The sequence below is a fragment of the Petaurus breviceps genome, unplaced genomic scaffold, assembly GCF_028583685.1.
Source record: "Petaurus breviceps papuanus isolate PSGF00001 unplaced genomic scaffold, PetGlider_PUasm1.0 89893, whole genome shotgun sequence".
In the NCBI taxonomy this organism is placed as follows: domain Eukaryota; kingdom Metazoa; phylum Chordata; class Mammalia; order Diprotodontia; family Petauridae; genus Petaurus; species Petaurus breviceps.
The window spans coordinates 890,817-897,872 of NW_027187139.1; positions in this window are offsets into that span (position 1 = coordinate 890,817).

Consider the following 7,056-nt stretch of genomic DNA (forward strand, 5'->3'; position numbering starts at 1 on the left):
AAGAACAGGAGGAGACGGGGATGCCGAGGAAGGAAGCGCCCAAAGAGTAAAACAGGAAACAAACAAAAGGAGATCCTCCTGATGCTCCTAGCCCTTTCACAACTTCCCACAGGTGGTATGAATTGACTGACCCCGTACAACGGCTGAAAGATGAAGGAGGCCAGAAGTATTGGGCACTTGCAAAGCGTCTACCGACATTGCAGGCTGTTGGTTGGGGCCACACTCCCATTCCCCTTGCGGTGATCGGAAATGCCTCTATACTCACCGGTATTTCCGGGAGGACAATTACCAACCCAGTAGAAAAGAATATAACCAAACCAGTGTATTTCGTGTCTCCATCACTCCCAATTTGCTTATTTGTCAATGACAGCATCAGTGTCAACCTCACTGCTTTGCCGCCGATGTGCTGGCCCCTAATCTCCCATGTGATTCATGAAACTCCATATCCGGAGCGGGACCTGTTGAATCATTCGGGCTCAGTTAATGTCACCATGTTGGCCATTGAACATCGTGGCCAGGGGTGGAACGGAACCAGTTGGAATCTCACCCATGCACTGCCCCGATGTACCCCAGGGCACCCACGAACCTTTGCCCCACTTATGCCATGTTCCACAGGCATACCAGCGAGAGGACCGAGATGCAATGGGACACAGCTTATTTTTTGGGACGTATATGATAACTCCACCACTGGGGGAGTCAAGGCGGCTCCCGTCCCCGTGGTTTCCCCTTCCGGTCTGGCCCAAGATCAGATCTGGAAAATAGGACTAGCTTTGGGACTAACTAACATTTTGGTTCGAGTAAACACCACTAAAAATGGCATCTGGTCAGACTCTGCCTTGTATGACTCCTGGCAGCATGTTTTTCAGGGTATGAATTCATCCTGCCATGCCTCCCATTCTGGCTGGGAGGATGCTCTGTGCTACCAAGTACAGGCGGAGGTGCAAACTCCACAGAACGCTCTCTTTCTCCTTTGCCCTCCGGGAAATACCAGCGTGTCCCCTGTTGAGGATGTACTAGATATGCCCACATACAATATCTCCTGTTTAACTCCAACATTTACCAATACCCTTCGGAGGAACCACACAGGGTTCTACATTTTCTTGCTATATATGCCCTCCTATCAATTATTACCAGTAAAAGCAGAGCCGTTTGCGTTCTCCCCTGCAGATTCAACACTCCAACGGCTCTTCAACCTGGTTGGAGATCAGCCTCAATTTTCCCACACCCGCCGAGGGGGCCCTGGTTTTGGAGACATCCTGTCTTTAGTAGATTTGGCAATTGCTTTGTATGAGGAGTTCCAGATACAACAACTTGAACAAGAACAACACCTTTTAGCCTCTGTCCTGCAAACCTTTATGCAGAAGGAATTGAGTTTGTGGCATGAACAAAGACGTATAGATGAGCTCCTCCAATCCCAAGTAACCGTGCTAGCATCCGCAGTGCTGCGAATAGGTGATGAACTTGCACTTCAGGAACGCTATCAACAAATACCGTGCCACTACCGATACCTACCACTGTGCGTATTGCCACTCCCCGTCAATCACTCTTCTTTTCAGACAGATTGGTTTCATATCCTTCACGCTCTACAAGGAGCACTACTTGCTGAGAACATAACTAATGAACTTCACCAGCTTGATCTATTGATTGATCAACTTCACAATGTATCTCATACATTTGACCAATTTTGGAAAGACCAAGAGAAGACCTTTTTCAATTGGCTGCTGAAGAACCTCCGTCCCTCTGATTGGCTTGCCCCCTTCTTATCCATTGCTGGGCTTTTCCTTCTCTTTCTCCTCCTAATCCCATGTGTTCTCTGTTGTTTCCTCAGTATCATTAGAAGATCATTAGAGGCCCTGAAGGCTGACGTTATCCAGCCCCATGATAGACACCCTCCTATTTAAACAAAAAGGGGGAGATGTTGGGGGTCGGCTCTGGACCAGGGCCCCTGAGTGGATCGTGAGACGCCTGGGGGTCAGCCCCTGAGTGGACCGTGAGACGCCTGGAGGTCTCTACCCCTTCGGGTACTGGATGGCCTCACTAACAGGCTGGCTCCACCCTCAGGGAGGTGGCCTCACTAACAGGCTGGCTCCACCCTCAGGGAGGTACTTGGGAGGAGCGCACCCCGCCCCTTTAGGAGGGGCACGCAGGGCGAGGGATATAAAAGGGAGAACGCGGAAGGGTTGGGGGGGAACTTCTGCTGACAATAAAGAGCTGAGAACGGTCCTCGGGTGTTCTGCCTGGTTTCTTCCCCCAACCCCCACCCCGGGTCGGGAGCCGGAGACGTCCGAAGACCACTGGAGGTGGTAAGTAGGAGGCGGGGGTCGGGGCTATTCAAGAGAACCCCGACAGAATAGTGTAGGTATAGAATTCACAGCAGCAAATAAACATAACAAACTTGTATTTGAAAAGTGAAAAGACAAAATTTTTGGATGAGAATTCAGTTTTTGAGCAAAATTGTTGGGAAAATTGGGAATCAGCAAAGCAGAAAATGGGCATTGACTAAGATCTTGCATCATTTGCCAAGATCAGGACAAAATAGGTGCAAGAACTAAATATGAAGAAAGGTTTTATAAGAAAATTAGAAGAAATTTGAAAATATTATTTTTCAGACTCATGGGTAAGTGAACAATTTTAATACAAATTTCATTATATTAAATTATAGCTTTTCTGTGCAAATAAAACAATTTGTAGCCAAAATCAGGAGAAAAGCTGAAAATTAGAGGAAATTTTTATGCACAGGTTATCAGATAAAGACTTTGTCAAATGTATAAAAATGCAAGTGATTCCCAATTGATAATTGGTCAAAGAATGTGAATAGTCAATTATCATTATTGATTAGAGAAATTCAGATTCACAAACCTTATTATATCAGTTATACCTACCAAATTAGTAAAAAGAAAGAAGGGAAAAGTGACAAATGTTGGAAAGATTGTAGAATAATTGAGACACTAATTCATTGTTGGTGGAATTGTGTACTCATTCAATCTTTTTCCTTACCATTATAGAATAATGCCCAAAGAGTTATTAAATTCCTTGTTACCTTTGATCCAGCTATACCTCTACTTGATTAATTTTAGAATGTAATTGGAGGAAAAGGAAAAAAAATCTGAAACAATATGTTCTGAAATGTTTATAGCAATTCTATATGTGGTGGCAAAGAATTGGAAATTGCAAGGATGCCCACAAATTGGGAGATAGCTGACTAAGTTATGTTGTGTTATTATGATGGGACATTACTCTGATAAAAGAAATGAAGAACTCAATGATTTCAGAAAAAAGAATATGCAAATTCTTGGATGAAACAATGAAAAGCAAAATGAACAAAACCAAGAGAACAATGTATACAGTAACAGCCATGCATAAACGATTCCATCCCACCCTATCTTCCATTATCCTTACTCTCTCTTACTTACTCAATCTTTCCCTGGCTACTAGCTGCTTCCTACTCCCTACAAATATACTTATGTCTCCTTCAATCTCAAAAAACCCTTGATTAATCCCTCTATCTATGATCCCATCTCTCTCCTCTTTGTAGCTAAATTCCTTGGAAAAGCCTTCTATCAATCAATGCACTTCCTTTCTTCTCTTTCTTTTCTTAACTCTCTATAGTCTAGCATCTGATCTCATCATTTAAAGAAAGCTGCTCTCTTCAAAGTTACCAATGATCTCTTAGTTGCCAAATTGAATGGTCTTTTCTTAATGCTCACCCTTCTGAATCTTTCTGCAGTCTCTGATATGGTTGAAAACTCCTCTCCTTGTTATTCTCTCCTCTCTAGGTTTTTTGTGACCCTACCATTTCCTGGTTCTCCTCCTCCCTCTCTGAGCATGCCTCAGTCTCTTTTGTTGGATTTTCACATCCAAATCATACCTACTTATCAGAGATGTCCCAGAGGCACCTTCTTCTCTTCTCCCTCTACACTATTTCATCTGGGATCTCATCAGCACCCATGGATTCAATCATCATGTTTACACTGATGATTCTCAGATATAGCTTCTCCAGTTCTAAACTCTTACCTACCCTCCAGACTAGTATCTCCAACTACCATTAAACATCTTGAACTGGATGTCTGTAATAGTAATGGAATTTAAAGATCCCCCTGTATTGGCTTGGTTTTTGGTTTGATTGTATTAAAACCCAGAGCTTGTGAATCCCACTTGTGGGATGGACTTGTGTAATGGGAATGTAAATTTTTAAGATCTTCCCTGCCCCTTGGCTAAAGTGCACCTGGAGCCTGGGGTGGGAGGCTTGTTTTTCAGTAGATACTTTTTGATTGGCCAGTGAATCAATAAGGTTGTTACATTCTCTGAGCCAGGAGAAGGCTATATAAGCCCTGATGTGTAGCTTGTTTTGGGGCTCACTTTGAGAAGTGTTCTGTGATTTGATCTGGATTCTGGGAAGCTGTTGTTGAGAGCCCCCACTCAGCTTTGAAAAACCCAGATGTCGATTTGGTATGGATGTAACGGTTGGACAGTTTGGAAATCTGTCTACTTGATCTGTTTCTCTGTCTTGATAATTCTGTCTGTATACTCTGAAGTCCAGGGTGCTAACCTTTTTCCCCTGAACTAGGTGAATGATACATATTTGACTGATTAAAGTAAGCTTGTTAACCCATTTTGAGTTGCTTTCCTTTAACAAAGCAGATTCAAGAACCTGTGTTGGCAGACACCCTGAGGATGCTTGGGGTGCTTGTTGCTACATCTTGTTGATGTGAAAAGAGAGGGCTGAACTGGGAGGAGCTGGTGAAGAAAATTTAGAGAGACACAAGAAAGGAGAGAGGCAGAAGAACTTTTTGGAAGCAGCACCTTTGGAGGCAGAGAGAGACTGAGAGGATTGCTGAGGGCCACTTTGAATTGCCCAGGACTTTTGAGAGCTGCCACCCAGAGCTGCCAAGGACTGAGGAGACATGGCTGTTATGCTGGTACTTTGTCTGTCTGTTTTGATGTTGTTTTGCCAGATTTGTCCACTGGTGAAAGACAGTGCTGTTGTTGCAGAGGTCCTGGAACCTTACTGCTGGTTAGGGGTCCAGGGACAGTTCTGCAGACAGAGAGTGCATTCTGTCCACTGGTGAAGGACAGTGCCGTTGTTGCAGAGGTCTTGCAACCTTGCTGTTGGTTCAGAAACCCTGAAGAAGGATTTTCTTGTTGTATGTTTACAGAAATCCTGGGAAAGGATTTTGCTAATGTTTTCAGGGGTCCTAGGACTGTTCTGCATACAGAGAATGAATTAGTGAAGACACTGGCAATGTATCTTGTGGCCTTGCTAAGCTTTGTCTCCTCAGGAACAAAGATTGTTGAGAACTTGCCTCATGTCAAGATGAAGAAAAGACCTCCATTTGGGTATTAAATGCTGTGCTTAAGCTTGTTGTAACTCTGGGGTAGATTCAATTGTGATCCAAGGGTGGGGAACTTTTGACCTTTTTGTGATCTGTAATTGAACAAATGAATGTAATTTACTTATGATTGGAAACTAATCTCCATTTGAGAAGAGGGGCTTTGTGATGGACTAAATGAATGTACAGCCTAGGAGTGGAGTAGTATTTAGAAGAGGGACTTTGTGATTGATTAAATGAATGTAATGTCCAGGGGTAGGGTAGTACTTGGAGATTATTGAATCACACTTAGTAAATGCTGTATTTTGAATGATTTCATATTTTGATCTTCTCTGTTCTTAATTTTTCACTGAATAAAATGGAGAGCACCTATGCTGGTATTCTGAACCTTGGGAAGTTGCCTTTTCTTGGCATTACAATGTCCCATAGAGATCTTAAATTTAACATGTCCAAAACTGAACTCATTATCTTTTCCCCAAAACTTTCTCCTCTTCACTATTACTGTTGACTATACCATCAATCATCTTCTCAGGCATCTAGACACAAAACCTAGATGTCATCCTTAACCCCTTATACTTTCTCACCACCCATACTTTTTCTTTTCTTTTTCCTTTTTGGAGGACAATTGGGGTTAAGTGACTTGCCCAAGGTCACATGGCTAGTTTTTGTGTTAAGTGTCTGAGGTCGGATTTGAACTCAGGTCCTCCTGACTCCAGGGCCAGTACTCTATTCACTGTGCCACCTAGCTGCCCCCAACCATACTTTTTCAATCAGTTGCCAAGTCTTATCCATTTGATCTTCGCAACATCCCTCATATATGTTCCCTTTCCTCCTCTGACATTGTTACTGCACTGGTACAGGTTCTCATCATTTTATGCCTAGACTATTGCAATAGTCTACTATTTGATCTCCCTGACTCAAATTTCTTTGAACTCAAGTCCATCTTCCCCTCAACTCTCAAATAAATCTTTCTAAAACACAGATCTGATCATGTTGCCCTCATATGCAATAAACTCAAATGGCTCCGTATCACTTCTAGGATAAAATATAAAATCATGTCTTTAGCAATCAAAGCTTTCCATAATCTCTTCTTCTATATTTCTGGTGTGACATGTTACCCCTCTGGGACACTGATCTCTTTCCTCTTCCTCCTATAAAACATTTTATCTTATTGTGTGCAATTTCCCTGGCTATCCTTCACAACTGAAATTCTATCCCTTCTTATTTCTATCTCATAGCTTCCTTTGGTTACATGTTCCATCTAAAACCCTACCTTCTACAACATGAAAGTAATTATATACAAATACGATGCATTTAAGATGAATTGGAGACACACTGATGAGGGAAGGCATTAGCATCAAAGACTATTAGAAAAAGCTTTTTGTAAAAGGACATGGACACCCTAGCACTCTGCAGGAAGAGGAGAAATGAGGACTGATTCTCCCTATGATACAAGAATGGAGTAGCATGAGTAGGAACTGTTCCCATAGCATCTGAGGCCATCTCCCTCCTCCCCTCCCCCATATACGACGAAGACCCAGAACTGAACACAGTATTCTGATGTGTTCTAGCCAGGGAAAAGTAAAAACAGACGATCATCTCCTCATTGGAAGCTCTGGTGCTCTAATGCAGCCCAGGAAAGAATGAGGATTTTTTGGCTGTCATATCACACTGTGGCCTTGCAAATTTTTTTTCAGACAAACTGATTTATAACTAGTGCTCCCCA